Genomic DNA, 17,228 nt, shown 5'->3' with positions numbered 1-17,228 from the left:
TCTAGAAATTTGTCGATGCCTTCGATATTTTCTATTTTATTGGAGTATACCTTTTCAAAATAATTTCTAATTATCTTCTGTATTTCCGTAGTGTCTATTGTGATATTTCCTTTTTCATCATGTATGTTAGTGATTTGAGTTTTCTCTCTCCTTCTCTTTATTAGCATGGCTAAGGGTCTGTCAATTTTATTTATTTTTTCAAAGAACAAACTTTTTGTTCTGTCAGTTTTTTCAATTGTTTCTTTTGTTTCAATTTCATTGATTTCAGCTCTGATTCTAATTATTTCCTGTTGTCTACTGCTTTTGGTGTTGATTTTTTGTTTTTTTTTTCTAGGGTTTTGATATTGGTAAGTAATTTATTTGTTGACTTTTTCTTCTTTTAAGGAATGAACTCCATGCAGTGAACTTTCCTCTTAGAACTGCTTTCATAGTGTCCCAGAAATTTTGATATATTCTATCTGGGTACCTCTAAAAACTTTTTAATCTCCTCCTTGATGTCTTCTGTAACCCATTGATCATTCAGTAGCATATTATTTAGTCTCCAGGTGTTAGAGTGTATTTTATTTCTTATTTTATCATTGATTTCTAATTTTATTCCATTATGATCTGAAAGAATGCAGGGTAGTATCTCTACTTTTTTATATTTGATAAGAGTTGCTTTGTGACATAGTATATGATCTATTTTAGAGAAGAATCCATGTGCTGCTGAGAAGGAAGTACATTCTCTCATTGAAGGTTGGAATATTCTTAACTCAGTTAAGTCTAAGTTTTTGATTATATTATTGAGTTCTATAGTTTCTTTGTTCGGCTTTTGTTTGGAAGATCTATCTAGTGATTAAAGAGGTGTGTTAAGGTCACCCAAAATTATTGTGTTGTGGTCTATTTGACTCTTGAACTTGAGAAAAGTTTGTTTGATGAACATAGCTACTCCATTGTTCGGGGCATATATATTTATAATTGTTAAGTCTTGTTGGTGTTTGGTTCCCTTGAGAAGAATGTAGTGTCCTTCTTTATCCTTTTTGATTGACTTTAGTTTGAAGTCTACTTTATTTGAAATGACGATAGAAACCCCTGCTTGCTTCTGCAGTCCATGTGAGTGGTATGCTTTTTCCCAACCCAAAACCTCAGTCTTTGAATGTCTTTTTCTATGAGTCTTGGAGGCAGCATATTGTTGGGTCTTTTTTTTTTTTGTCCAATCTGCTAGTCTATTTCTTTTGATTGGTGAGTTTAGGCCATTAACATTATTATTGAGACATGATTTGTATTCCCAGCCATTTTTGTTTATTTCTGATATTTAACATGACTTGGTTTCTCTTTGATGAGATTTTCCTTTAGTGTAATCCCTCCCTTTGCTGATTTTCATCATTATTTTTCATTTCCCCTTCTTTGACTATTTTGCTGAAGATGCTCTGTAGTGTAGGCTTTCTAGTTGTAAATTCTTTTAACTTTTTTTTTTATCATGGAAGGTTTTTATTTCATCATTAAATCTAAAGCTTAGTTTTGCTGATATAAGATTCTTGGTTGGAATCCATTTTCTTTCAGAGCTTGGTATTTGTTGTTCCACGATCTCCTGGATTGGAAGGTCTGGGTTGAAAAATCTGCTGAGATAATGAATTGGTCTCTCCCTATATGTGATCTGATTCCTCTCTCTTGTGGCTTTTAAGATTCTATCCTCATTCTTTTTGTATGTTAGGCATTTTCATTATAATGTGCCTTGGTATACATCTGTTGTAATTTTGTATATTTGGTGTCCTGTAAGCCTCTTGTATTTGGTTTTACAATTTGTTCTTCATGCTTGGGAAATTTTCTGATATTATCTCATTCAAGAGATTGTACATTCCTTTGGCTTGAAACTCTGTGTCTTTCTCTATCTCAATACCTCTTAGATTTGTTCTTTTGATGCTGTCCCATAATTCTTGGATGTTCTGTTCATGGTTTCTAACTTTCTTCACTGTGTGGTCAACTTTATTTTCCAGATTGTATACTTTGTCTTCATTATCTGACATTCTTTCTCCCAAGTGATCTAGTCTGTTGGTTATGCTTTCTATTGAGTTTTTTATTTGATTTAAGCTATCCTTCATTTGAAGGATTTCTGACTGTTGTTTTTTTTTTTTCAGAGTCTCTATCTCTATTTTGAAGTAATCTTTTGCTACCTGTATTTGCTCTCTTATTTCTTTGTTGGAGTGATCAACTTGTGCTTGTATTTGCTCATTTAGGTCATTCTTTAATTCACAAATCATTTTGATTATGAACCTTCTGAACTCCCTCTCTGACATTTCATCAACTTCGCTGTTCATTCGTTCTGTTATTATAGTGTCCTGTCTTGTTTGGGGCACTTTCCTCTCTTGTTTTTTCATGTTGTCTATGTGTCTTCCTTTCTTGCAGTGTGGATCTGAGACATTACAGTTTCTTCCCTATATTCTTGTGGTACCTGTGCAGATTGTCTGTACCTCACCTTGATGTTGGGCTTTCAGACCCTCAATGAATGCTACTGCATTCTGGATCTGGGCCCTGCAGAAGCTGGTGTGGGTGGATCTGGGCCACTGGGCTTGACCTCCTGTGGTAGTCTGCTGGTAGGAAGAGGTGGTCTTCTGCCAAAGGCTAAGCTCTGGAGGTGTCTGCCCCGCTGGGGGAGAGATGAACCCGACCTACTCAGAGCATGAACCCAGTGTGCTGGAGTGGCAGTCTGGGCTGGATCTGGGCTCCACCCAGACGGGGTGGTCCTGCACCAGAGGCTAGGCTATGGCGAGTGTCTGCCCCGCTGGGAAAGGGCTGTGCACCTAAGCCCTGCGTGTCTGGGCTCTGTGCGGCAGAGGCCAGTGTGGGTGGATCTCAGTAGTTGTATTTTGAATGTATCAGTCTATGATGAAATGTATCCAACCAAGTTTTTGTTCCTTTTCAGTTGCTAAAAAAATAGAATAATAAACTAGAATTTATTTTAACTTTTGTTTTCTTACAGAAATTATTACATTTCTGAAACGTGAAAAGTAGGTAATAAAGATGAATGCCAATTGGCATTTCAAAAGTCAGATTTACTAAAACAATACATCATGAGGTGTTTGATTACTAGTTTTTATGAAAGAATACTGTTTAAAAATTGTTTTTATTTAGTAATTAATTGTATTTATTCAATTATTAAGTACTTACATCAACCACCATTTTATTTATTTAATTGGGTTTATTTAGGGATGAATCAATTATATGAGTTATGTATATATCAAACATATCCAACTTAAAAATTGAGCTTTTTATAGGAAAAAAGAGTTTATTGTAGTTTAATTACCCCACCCTAATGATAATATATCTTTATTTTACAGGACGGAAAACAGATATAACTTGCTGCCTTGTTTGGAGTCACATGGTGAGTTTTAAGATCAAAATTCTCCCCAATAATTTCTTAATCCCAAGTCCCATGTTTTAATATTTAGTCTTCCTTAAAGTGATTCATAAAATTGACTGATCTCATGTATCAGTACTTAGGTGACAATTTACAGAAAATTAGCTCTGCAACTTGATGGGTGAAAACCCTTTTCAACCAAAAGGTAAGTGTTGTGGCCACAACAGATGACAGTGTGTATGGCTTTTGTTTAACTGCTTCAAGAGAAGGTGGAGGACTTATTCTTAAAAACTTAAAATTGTTGGAGTAGCAAATGTTCATATAAAAAAAGTAAAGTAGAAGTGAACTTTATTCTTTTTGTTAACAGAGATAAATATCAATTTAGTATATTCATGTGTGTCTTCTATGCATAGACAAAAAATATTTCTAGAAAACATTAAAAAAGTGCTATGTGATCTTAACGTTTCTCTCTCCAGTGTATTCTGTATATTTTAACAATGGCAGAGTCCTGTGAGAAAGAACAAGGAAGATCTTTGCATACTCTTATCAGTTCTCTAGAGCTACCACAACAAAGTACCACAGACTAGGTGGCTTATAGGATGTAAGTTTGCTTTCTCATAATTTTTGAGGCTAAAAAGCCAAGATTAACTTGTTGGTAGGGTTGGTTTCTTCAGAGGGCCACAAGGGGATGGTCAGGCTTCTCTCTTGGGCTTGTAGATAGCCATGTTCTCATTAGGTTTTCACATGGTCCTCTCTCTGTGCATATGCCTGCATCCCAATTTTCACTTCTGTTAAAAGACACCAGTTATATGGATTTTATTGCCACCCACATGACCTTTTTAAAAAATATTATTTATTTATTTATTTATTTATTTACTTACTTACTTATTTATATGTGGTGCTCAGGCTCAAACTTAGTGCCTCATGCATGCAAGGCATGTGCTCTACCACTGAGCTATCACCCATCCCCTAGTGACCTTATTTTAACATAATTATTTCTAAAGGTCTATCTATAAATATAGCCAAAGTTTGAGGTAGTGAGGGTTAGGAATTTAGCATATGGCTTTTGAGAAAACACAATTTAACGCATTACATATATCAGCTGGAAATAAATAGTACTTTTATTATCAGTTCACAGTGGATCTTTCCTAATTTTTCAAAATTAGGTACTCTCTTACTTCACCTTATCTATACGTTATCTCATGCTGTGGGTATGTTGATTATCTAATGTTCTGGGGGAAATGTATTCTCAGTGAATTAAATTTGACTGTGGCTATGTAAAATTAAGACATGAAGAAAGAGAGTAGTTTGAGATCATGTGTTTTAACATTTGAATTGAATGATATTGACTGTCAATGTAGTTCAAAATTCAAAGGAAAATAAAAATATAATGATTTATTGAGGAAGTTATAATTGAACCAAGGATTAGTGCAAACAGGTAATTAATTGGTTGAGTTTCTAGTTGAAAATGGATGTTTTACATGGTGTATTTCATTTTCTTGAATGTATATAAAACTTAGGTAGATATCATAAATAGCTTCAAATAATTTCTTCAGTCATACAATTACAAGGCAGTGAAGATTTGAACCATTCAATTTGATTTCAAGTCCATGTCCTTTTTATGTCGTAGACTGGAATGATATAGACTATAAAGGTAAAGTACTCTGTGCAGAAGTGATATAGATTTTAGTATTTTTAATGATCTGAGTTAAAAAACTTAAAGAACTCTTATCTAACTAGTAAAATAGTACAATTATAAAAGAAAGGGGTCAGTTTGTGATGTCGATGACATTTGAAAAAATAGGAAGGCCTTTGATAGGTAGATTACTAAACATTTAAATATTAGACCAGGGAATGGTTTGTGACATACTTTTCTATATAATTATAAAAGAATGGCATCTAATTTGTTGAAATATTTGCTTTGTATGCTGTCTCCAGAGCATAATTTCAGTTGATATCTTTCAGTTTTATGGTGGAATATTGCTTGAATTTTGAGTTAAAAGTAGAAATGATATTATTTTAGTTTAATAAAAAATTGCCTTTTAAAAATGATGTATTAAAGATATTGCCAGAACCCCGGAAATTTTTATTTCTTTTGTGGTTAGGAGGTTTTCCTAAAATCCTGGTGCTATTGGTGTTCCACCTATATCTAAGTGCTTATTAGGAGCTCAGTATACTTGGTCATAATTTCTGAGAAGTAGTATTTACTGTATATATTGCTTTGATCGGTTTCTTCAGGTGAGAAAATGTAATATAACCTGGCTGGTATAAGCCTCCCTCATTTCCTGTATTTTAATTTAGCACCTATCTCTGCTTTGCTCTGGGCCTAATGTTCCTGAATTTGGTAGTTATTTCTTAGTCTTAGTCTACCTTTGGTTAATATCTCTTTAGAAAGATAATGATTAGATAGAATATGTTTACTTAGGTGTACTACTGAAGCTCACTTTGGATTTTATTATCTCTAAGTTTTCTATCTATGGTAAATAACTAATATCTTTCATTTTCTGTCTTCCTATCTACCTTTTAATCTATCTTAATTGTACTAGTTTTTATCCTAGTGAGATCTGAATTTCTTACTGTTATTACAGGGTACTGACTACAAATATCAATTCAGAAATTGCTATTAGAATTGTTAAAATAGATCTTCAATATCAGGTATTGCAAAAATGTTTTTACTGCCAGGCATGGTGGTGCAAGCCTGTAATCCCAGCAATCTCAGCAGCTTGGGAGGCCGAGACAGGAGGATCACAAGTTTAAAGCCAATCTCAGCAAAATCGAGGTGTTAAGCAACTCAGTGAGACCCTGTCTCTAAATAAAATATAAAATAGGGTTGGGATATGGCTCAGTGGTCTAGTGCCTGCTAGTTCAATCCCTGGTACTCACCCTGCAAAATGTTTTTATTTTTCTTTTTGAAAATAAGGTTACTTCTCTCCTTTTGAAAATTAGATAACTTAAAAATGGCAGAACTCTTTATGGAATGTGAAGAAGAAGAATTGGAACCATGGCAGAAGAAATTAAAAGAAGTTGAGGATGATGATGATGATGAGTCCATCTTTGTTGGAGAGATATCAAGTTCAAAACCAGCAATTTCCAGTAAGCATTTACTTTTACTAAAGCCAAATTTTATAAGATATTATTTTTAATGGAAAACTTGTGAATGTCTTATGGGACACAGTGTACTTATTCTACTGTAAGGAGTTAGGGATGAGAGATGAGGGGGAGGCCAGTAAGAACTTGAGAATCAAAATGGGGATGTGATTAGAGACTAGAAGGAAGCCAAAGGTTAAATATCAGATGTGTGAGAAAGAAGTAGGCTTAGATTGGCTTGTTGCATTGGAGGTCTTCTGAGATTCGAAATAATTTCTAGTGAAACTGTTCATCCGAGTGAACTGTTTATCTGTTTATTTCTGTCTTTTCTCATTTAGCAGTTACATAAGGAAGGATTTGGAATGCTTAGATTAAAATTTTGGAATATACTAAGTGTATATTAGTATCAGATGGAAGTTCTCACATCTAGGCCTAATTGCATTGCCATTCATACATGGCTAAAACTGTATATAGGCAGTGAATGATTCAGAGTTTCTGGCTTAAGTCCTTGATGGGTTGTAGATTCTGACCATATCCATTTTTCAGCAACTTATATTCATGAAAAAGAGGGACATCACCTATAGCCACTGTACTTTGATGATGTAGCAGTTAGCATACTTAAATCCTTTTAACTTTTTGGCAGAATAGCCTCTATGAATTACTAGCTTTCATATACAGTAATTGGGCTGGACATTGTTATATTGTTATCAATACTTGCTAAGATATCCACTCTGAGATGTCTGAAGTATAGAGAAATAACATGGATTTCAAGTAGAAGTAGAAAATAGATCCTTTCTGATTTTATTTATACATTTGTTTTAAACCAGGAGAATTTATCAAAGAATGTAATGTGCCCCGCATATTACTGTTTTCTTAACTTACTATGGCAATGCTTAAAAGTGTGAATGAGTCTCAAGTTTCTGTACAACCTTGTCACCATTCAAAGAAAGATATAGATTGTATATAAATACATTTTAGAACACTTCAAATATGTAGACTCTTTTTGTGTGTTGGACTCCTGTTGAATGTGTGTACTATTTCTTTGTCTTGCAGAAAGTTTTGATTTGTGTATAATCAGATTTGTCATCCTTTTTCTTCTGGCTTTTGGATCTTGAGTTTTAATGAGAACAGTTGTGCTTACTCTTTAAAATAGTTAAGGCTAATAATCTTGTTTCTTTTGTTTCTTTGGAAGCTAAAGATGTATGTGTTTAAAATTAACTGTATTCTTAAATTAGTGATAATTTATATATTCTTTCTAGTAACCTGTTTCTTTTCAATTTGTGATTTTTATTTTCTTAGTACATATTTTAAAATTAATATAATTTTTTTTAGATATTTTGAACAGAGTTAACCCCAGCTCATATTCAAGGGGAATAAAGAATGGCATACTCAGTCAAGGTACAGTATTATTGTACTATTTTAATTTTAAAATAAAGTATTTTGACAAAATTAATAGAAACATTTTCAATATATTGTGTAATTTTAAAATACAGGTATTAGTGCTGCATTCAAGCCTACATGTCAACAGTATACGAACCCAACATCAAATCCAGTGGCTGCCTCGCCAGTAAATTTTCATCCTGAATCTAGATCTTCAGATAGCTCTGTTATTGTTCAGCCTTTTTCTAAACCTGTAAGTGTTTTTGAAACTACATAGTCAGCCCAGGGTTATGTTTGATATTATTAATCAGTATCAGCAGTACTCAGTTAAAATTCTGGACTGTCACAGGTAGTTATCCAGTAGGAGCAAAATCATAAGAAAATGTCACCATTTTTATAATAGCTTAAATAGTACCCAAAGTAATAATTGCAGGCACTACGTCCCCAGCCTATTAATAAGTCAGGTAATATGCTTAAGTTGAATAGATACAATATTGAAAACTATGTATCAAAATTTGAGTTAAAATATTAATAATGAATATTGCATAATGGCAAAATATTTAAGATCACAAACTGGGTCAGGTGTTCTTAATAGGGAAAATTATTGAGAGACCATCATAGCTTTTTATTCTAAAAACATACCTTCTTGGTTTAGTTTTAAAATCTTAATAAAAAGTAATAGTTAATAGTAATAGTTATCATCTATAGAGCTATTAATATACATAAGGATTTATGCTAAGTGCTATGCATAAATTAATCTTATTTAATTCTTAAGCATCCCTAGAAGTATGTGCTGTTATTATCCCCATTTTATAGTTGAGGAAACTTAGGCTTATAGAGATTAAATGATTCACTCAAGATCACACAGCTGGTGAGGATCTGAGATTTCATTGTAGGTTAAACCATTTTTATGTGTGGGTACACACACATAACTATACATTGTATATGAATTTTTGCTTTCTAAAAATTGGAAGCATTGCCTAGTTCTAACAGTTCTCAATGGATAGTCTGTAAAGTCCTCTGGGGTTCCCTAAAACTCTCTCTGGGTTTGGAAATCAATGATATTGTCATCGTAGTTGAAGATACTAATTTTGCCTTTTCTACTATGTTGACATTTGCATTGACGATGTTGAAGCAATGGTGTGAGTAAGCTACTTATGCCTTAAGTGGGAGTCAAAGCAGTGGCACCAAACTGTACCAGTAGTATTCATATTAGTCACCTACTGAATATTTACAATAAAAAAAATTCCAGTTATATTCATTTCCTTGATGAAACTACTAAGATCTATTAACACCAGTTTAAGTATGAAACATTAATGTTATTAATTTTTAAACTCTACCCATTAATATTTTTCTTTTAAAATATTTTGCATGATGAAATAGTATACATAAAGTACTTCTGTGTCTGAAGTTTGGTGCTTGTGTGATTGAATTATGAGCTACACTATCTGTTTTTTAAAAATAGAACATCTTATCTAAATAGATATTTCCCAAATTTATTCTTGAACTAAATATTTAATAATAGCTTTATAATGTAAGTGATCCCTATGTAGGGCATATAGGTTTTTTTCTCGTCTCATTAAACCTGAAAAAGGTGACCATTATGAGCCTCCCCTGTTTTCTCCCATAAGGCGGAGACTATGTGTAAGACATCTGCTTAATCCATCATACTGGAATGTTTTTTCCCTAGATATTACTAATCCCAAGTTATATATAATCCTTTTGTTAAAAGACTGTAGATTCTTACAGAAGAATTAGCTCTTTTCTAAGCCTAACAGTTCAAGCAGTGTGCCAAGTCCTTTTCAGAGCCCTTCATTGAAAGTTTCATGAAATCGGTAGATGGCACAAGATGGTCTAAGGGGTAGGGATCCAGGTGAGTTTCCAGGTCATGACCTTTTGGATTTCGAAACCAGCAGTTATTTTTCTGCTTCATTTTAATTACCTTTCAATATTGGTCATGCCTTACCTAGACTATAAATGGAATTGGTGTATGGAAATTTGAAAGTTTGAGTTTGTTTTACTTATATCTTAGGAAATTCTCATTCCTTAAGCCCAGAATCAAAAGAGTTATCTTTTTCTTATTGTCTTATATTCCTTTTAGTCTAAATTTTCTTTCCTTATTTATGGCATGGTATATGGAACCCTTACCTGGTAATTTAATGGCTACAGGCATAGAGTTTTACTGGATAACACATGGATAGAAGAAGGCTGTTTTTTTGGTTTTTGGTTGTCTTCCCTGTGTACCATGAAATTTCTTTGACATTTCACTCTATTCCCTGGGTATCCAGGTTTACACATAATAGATGGTATTGTTCTCCTACGTTTCTGTTGTTCTTGCTGGTCCCTTACCATAACTTTACACAAGTATTCCATTTCAAGTGATTTGGAGATAGAGCATCCTATACTTAGGAATAGTATTCCAAAAATGCAGAAAGGGAATCATTACACCAAACATAGATAATCAGACCCATTCTGTGTATGCACAAACCTGGGCTCAAATTTTTCCTACAATGTGCCTAATCAAGTTTGAGTGGTTCCTACCCTATCCTCAAGCAGCTGTTGATGGTTTTACTGGTAAAGGATAACTTTTGGTAGAGGAAACTATAGGTCCTTTGCACAAGATTGCAGTCCTTTGTTCAGGGACTGTAATCTTGTACTTATACAACTAAGTATATTGTGTCTTTCACACTTCAGAAATTCTCCGCATCTGATCTTTTCTTTCCTTTTGACCAGGACTACATTTTTCAGGTAATCCCTAAGAACTAATAAATAATTCTTTATAAGAAATATAGTAATGAATTTAATTTGAAAAATATATGCCCATTTGTGTACATTGTGTGACTTGAGACTTCCTTATTGTGCTGTTTTTATTGTTTATCTTTATTTTTTGGCAATTGTAAAGGAATAAAATTCCAAGATTAATTACAACAAAAATTAGAACACCATTTTTACTTGAAACAATGACTGACAAACCATGGTGTATTATTAATTTATTTTTTTGTATCAACATTATCACACATGTATGTACTTAAAACAACACATGCATTATCTCACCGTATGTGGTTCCTGAAGTTGCAGTCTTATCTGAAGCTTTGTGGGGGAAGTATCTGCTTCAAGTTCACATGGTTGTTTGTAGCATTCATTTCCTTACAGGTTGTCAATCTGAGTCTCAGTATCTGATTGTTTTTTGGTTCATTCTTTGTCAGATGGGTCTTCCCAGGTTGGCTACTTGCTTTCTCATAGGTATTAAGGGAGAATCCTTAGCAAAATGTCATTAGAGTCTGAAGTAATGTAATTACGAATAGAAAATCATGTTTATCCTATTACTTTTGCTGTATTCTACTGGTTAGAAGCAAGTCAGAGGTCCAACACAAAGCGAGGGAATCACACAGCATATGATTAACAGGAGGTGGGAATTGTGGTGGCCACTTTAGTATATATCTGCCAGGCATGGTTCTTTAATTTTGGGTAGTTGACAATCACTTCCTCAAAATTGAACACAGTGTACCTGCCATCTCAAGGAAAATGACTGATAGTAGTATTTCTTGATTATGGTAAAATTTGAGCTTCCAAGCAAAAATTAGAATTTTGAAAAACTTAACATCTGCCACTCTGATCTTGACAGCATCCTACTATTTCTTGAAATGAGGTGGAAGGCTACCCAGAATGTAAAAATTATTTGCTGTTAGTTAGAATCAAATTAATTTAATGGTGTTCTCATGATTGTCATAGCTGTTTGGCATTTAGGGGGAAAAAGAGAAAGCGAAAACTCAATTATTTAATGAGTTTATAAGTAAAAACATTTCAAACATAACTTGGGGGAAAAATAACAAAGCCAGGTGGTATCTTTGATGTTACAAAGTTAAAAACTAGAGATTTTTTTGACTTGGACTGTTGTGTTTTTGTAGGCCAACTTTTAAAATCAAAGTACTTCAATTGGTGGTTCCCAATTCTTGGGTTCTTTTAAAAAAAAAAAAACAAATAAACCAACAACAGTTTTGCCAGTTGGTCTGGGTGGGGCCTGGAAATAATAGATTTTTAAGAACTCCCAGAGATCTCCATAAAGTTAAGAATGATAGAGGTGTATTCTAGAATGCATTGAGAGTTCTATTTAAGGAATTTTCTCCCTGTATTTTGGAAGCCATTCGTTTTAATAAATTGATTAATAGTTTCCCATTTTATGTCATGTTTTATATGTGTGTATGTTTACTTTTTCCATGAACTGTCTTTGTATTTCATCATCTCTTTCAGGTAGGCAGGGATGGAATATATTATTACTTATAAAGTTAGTATGATACTGCTTAAGGGTCAGACCAGGATTCTAATTTTGGCTCCATCCAAAACAAATTTAGTATATATCTGCCAGGCATGGTTCTTTAATTTTGGGTAGTTGACAATGGTGCTGTATTAGGAAACCTTCCTCAACCAGGAAGGGCTTTATTAGTTCTTTTGTGATGACTACTTGATATATTTACTATGACGAGCAGTTGCATATAAACATAATTGTGGCCGTTATTTGTCGGAAGATGAATAACTTGAAGTTCAGAAGTGAATTGCCCAAGGTTACATAGTTAAATAAAAATGCAAATCTTCTGAATGCCAGTAAAGTGCTTGTTCTACTCTTATTATTGTATATGACATTTTTCTGGACTGTTTTTATAATACATTAAAAATTCTCAATTGGAGAATTATTTTAATTAGTTATTGTTGATTAGTGGATTGCCTGCTCTCTGAAATTGTGATAATTAACCAGAGTTTTCTTCTAGAAAAGTGTTTAACAGCATTAACTTTATTATACTTATGTTAAAAGAACTATTTTAGAAAATGAAATTTTCAATTCTTAAAGTGCATATATTTAGAAAAAATATTTAAATTGAAGTAAAATTTTGCTTACTTATAGTTCAGTATGGCATTATTGATTTTTTTTAAACTACATTTTAAGGCTCAAATATCCATATCTGCCTTTTTGGTACTAAATTCTAGATGTTATTTGTGTTACAGTAATAACTTATTTCTATAACTTCTTAACAGTCCTGTGTCAATTGGAAAGTTAGTAACAAAGCAAAATTCTTAAACTTGATCAGCCCTCAATTTATAAACAAAATACTTCAAATTTTGTTATAAAATAATATGTATCTTGTGAGGAAAGTTTAGAAAAGAGAGAAGAATATATCCAGATCATGTTGTATATGTCAATATGTATTTCACTTTTTACTGAACATTCTACTTGGATCATATCATTGATTATTTCTCAAAATCTTGATGTTAATAACTGCATGATTATCCATCAATTTATTTTACCACTCCTCTATTATTGGATATATAGGTTTTTATGTTTCTGCTATTATAAATAATTTTCCATTACACTTTCATTTCCTTATCATGAATTGTTGAATATAGAATAATTTAATCATGTGAACCTTATTTTAAAGGCTTTGGTAACTAAAGCTAACATTTTTATGCAGATTATACCAAAATATGATCTCTACTTTGCCAGTAGTGAATGTTTCATCATTTTTAAAAAAATTTATTTATTTTTTTAGTTTTTAGGTGAATATAATATTTTTATTTTTAATTTTTATGTGGTGTTGGGGATCGAACCTAGCGCCCCATGCATGCCAGGCGAGCTCGCTACCGCTTGAGCCACATCCCCAGTCATCATTTTTAAACTTTAACTTAATTCAAACTATCATTAGTCTTTTTAAATAAATTATTTATTTATTCTAATTTGTTATACACAGTGGCAGAATGCAGTTGATTTCATATTACACATATAGAGCACATTTTTTCAAGTCACTGATTGTGCACAAAGTATTTTCACACCATTCATGTCTTCATACATATACTTAGGGTAATGATGTCTAACTCATTCCACATCATTCCTATGCCCTTTCTCCCTTTCTTCCTCTCCCTCCCACTGCTTAAGGGAACCATATATCAATAAGACATAACAGTTCTATCATTAGTCTTACAAGAAAAAAATAATTCAAACAGTTCCTATATTTCTCTTACCCATTTTCCCCCAATGTTAACTTTTTATCACAGGCAATTAATATGAACTAAACCTCAGACCTTATTAGAATTTCACCAGTTTTTCCATTAATGTTCCTTTTCTTTCCAGGATCCTATTCATGATCTCACCTTGTAGTTTATTCTTAGTCTTATGTTTTCTGCAGTTATTAATTCTTTTTTTGATCTTGATGCTCTTAAGAGTAGCCGCTAATTATATATTTTGCAGTATTGAAGAATGCCAATACAGTAAACACTATTATTTGCATTTCTTTGACTAGTATATTGGAAAAAATGTATTTTGAATATATTGGCCATTGCATTTTAGTTTTAATTATCTCAGTTTATGTCCTTTGCCCATTTTTTTTTTCTAAAAGTAGCTGTCTTTTTTTCCAGTTTGATTTTTAAGCATTGTTAATCTTAAAACTTGCTTGCTATATATTACAACATGTAGAGTGGTCTGGCTTACTCTCAACAATGATTGTCTTTTATGAAAATGGCATTGGAGCATAATATTGTGGTGTGTGTTTTGTGTATGTGTCAGTATTCTTAATATACAATGCTATTTGAATATTCCTAAATTTACTGACCACAATTTTCATAATTATTTATAATAAATATATGTGTATATTTTCATATAAATGTATTCATTACTGTATATTTGACCACAGCATAGTTCATCTCATACTTTTCACTTCTCTTTTCTTGAGATCTTCCTGCTAGTTTGAACCACCCTTTCTCCTCATGGAAGGGCTGAAATTTCCTTTGAGGCTCTGGTCTCTAGGAGCAGGGCTGCTGACCCAGATCACTTCTGTAAATAACTTCTATTCTATTCCCTGTCTGCTTGGCATTCTTATTTATTCAGCCTACTGGCCAGGTTGCTTTTATATTTGCCTTATAAAAGGAGAGGTTGGCCTACCACAGCTTTCTGTGGGATGATAGGAAGAGTCAGGGGACCAGCCTTTTCTGATCTATAACATTCTCCAAGAAACATGGTTCCAAAATTTATATTGTCTGATATATTCGTCCTTAATGTTTCTGTTTGTATTGATATTTTGAAAGCAGGATTTAAAAAATATTTTTTAGTTGTGCATGGATGCAGTATCTTTATTTTGTTTATTTACTTTTATGTGGTGCTGAGGCTCGAACCCAGTGCCTCACATGTGGGAGGCAAGTGCTTTACCGCTGAGCCACACCCCAGACACCAGGATGCAGAATTTTTTAGAGGCACAAGAACTTTTAATTTTTATAACCATGTGCTGGGAGCCATCAGCCAAGTAGGCATGACAAATTCCTTGCCAGCTTACTCCCATGCTGTCTAGTGGAAGGACTTCTGAAAGGTGACCTTGCTCAAGGACCAGGGCAGGATCCGTGTTTAGGGTGTTCCCCCTTTAGAATAGGGCAGTTTAGCATAATAGGAGAGTAGGGTGTTTCCCCTTTAGAATAGGGCGGTTTAGTAATAGGAGATTAGGGTGTTCCTCTTTTGGAATAGGGCGTATCCTGCTGCTGAGTTCCTCTTGAGTGCTTAGGGTCAGACAGTATATTTTGGGAGACAGAAGCCCATGCGGAGTGGATTTGGGAGAGAGTGGATCAGGGCAGAGTGTGGATTTGGGAAGAGAACGTGGATTCCCCCAGAACGTGTTTGTAGACGGCCGGTGTGAGTTCGGAAATAAAGAATTGTTGTTTGAATCTACAAGCTGTGTGGAGACTCGTGATTTGTGCCCAGCCGAGAGACTGCGGCATCTGGTGGCTCGTACGCGGAACATTTAAAAATTGGAAGTAAGTGAAATTACTCGCCCCTGAAGGAGAGCGAAAGAATGGGTGAGCATTTCAAAAAACAGTGTGTTCTTGTTTTGATTTATTTTGTTTTTATTTCAATTGCCTGTTCCTAGAACTTTCTCAGGCAAACTGGGGAAAATGGTTTGCTCAAAGTTTGAAGTTGTTCGCCTCCGAGGAAGAGAAATTGTTAGAGAAAGGAGGCAACCCAGTAAGACCAAGAACAATTAGGGCATATGTTGATACAATACAAAAATGTAGCTCATGGCTTTTTAACGAGAAGTTGTTAAATATGTCAATGGGACCATCATGGTATCCTGTAGAAGGATTTTTCTTCAACAAGAAAGAGATGGCTAATTCTGTTTACTATGCTTGTCTAAGATCTTGGTTTTAAAGACATCTAATTAATTTACAAAGCTAAAGTGTTAAAATATCAACCACTAAATATAAAATCAAGTACTCTTTACTTATTAAGTTCCATAAGGTAATATATTAATCATTATGTGTGTTTTCATAAATTGGTGAATGGAAAAATGTTTAATATTGCTTTGGTCTGTATCTTTGCTGAAACAAGGTTACTAAGTGTTAAGATTCTATCATGTGTAATTTATATACAATAAGTATAAGAAGTTTCAGTTGGGTTTCAAATACAGTATTATAGTATCATAAAAAACATGAAAGTCTTTCATCTTCTTAAAGTGGAATAATTTGTCTAAATTCAGAAATTTTATAAGGGTTATTTCAGAATGTGAATTTATAGAAAGGGTTAATGGCTAGAAAAGAAATATTAAAAGATTGAAGATGTGAAAATATATTTTAATATGGAAGGTTAAAAGAAAAAGAAATGTTTCTAGATGAGATAATCTCTGTTTTAAAGTAAAAAGTTGTACTTTAAAAGCTTGAGATAGGAAGAAAGAAAAAAAAAGTATTTGTACATGGCAGATTGAGACAAAGCTTCTTAATGGAGTAAAAAAGGCCTTTGGTTGAAGGGCAGCCATGTAAACTAATATTAAGCGATTTAAACAAAATCTAAGCCTCGTTTAAAAGAGCGAAGCTGTAGGTAATGAAAAAGTACATTTAAAAGTACAATATAGATGATAATTGGAAGGCTTTAAAAGGTTAATTTGAAGGTGGTTAAAATGCCTTCATGACGGAGGAAAGATTGCATCATTCGAAGCCTAGTTAATCTTAAATATGGGAAAGGGGTATATATCCCCCAAAGATAAACTTAAAATAACCCTTTTTACTCTAAACTTTTTAAATTTGGATTCATCAGAACTTAGTGCTGCGGAAAGACATATGTATCCAAAAAATGTTCATAAGCCTAAGGTACTTTGGAAAAATATTCTAACAGGACAATGGAAAGGTCCTGAGCCAGTGATTGTCTGGAGTCGGGGTTCTGTTTTTGTTTTTCCACAGGAAGAACAGCAACCGATTTGGATTCCAGAAAGACTAACCAAAACGATTTCTACAGATCGAAAAGAAGATGATTTGACTCAAATCCATAATAGCTGATATCCAGAACTCCAGCTTGGCCATTCTTACATCTGCGACTGTGATTAACCAGGATGCTTTTTTCAATATCTATTTTATTATTGCATTTTTCCACATCATAAGGTTCTATTTTTATTTTTTGAGC

General features: G+C 33.3%; 1 pseudogene; it reads left to right on the top strand.

Moving 5' to 3' along the window:
* Positions 1-3,514: 3,514 nt before the first annotated feature.
* Positions 3,515-17,228, top strand: part of LOC143388626 (zinc finger protein 280D-like) — a 93,058-nt pseudogene continuing 79,344 nt past the window's right edge.

This window comes from Callospermophilus lateralis, unplaced genomic scaffold (assembly GCF_048772815.1).
Source record: "Callospermophilus lateralis isolate mCalLat2 unplaced genomic scaffold, mCalLat2.hap1 Scaffold_121, whole genome shotgun sequence".
In the NCBI taxonomy this organism is placed as follows: domain Eukaryota; kingdom Metazoa; phylum Chordata; class Mammalia; order Rodentia; family Sciuridae; genus Callospermophilus; species Callospermophilus lateralis.
The sequence above is the reverse complement of the archived record's forward strand: the minus strand, read 5'-3'. Positions and strand labels throughout refer to the sequence as shown.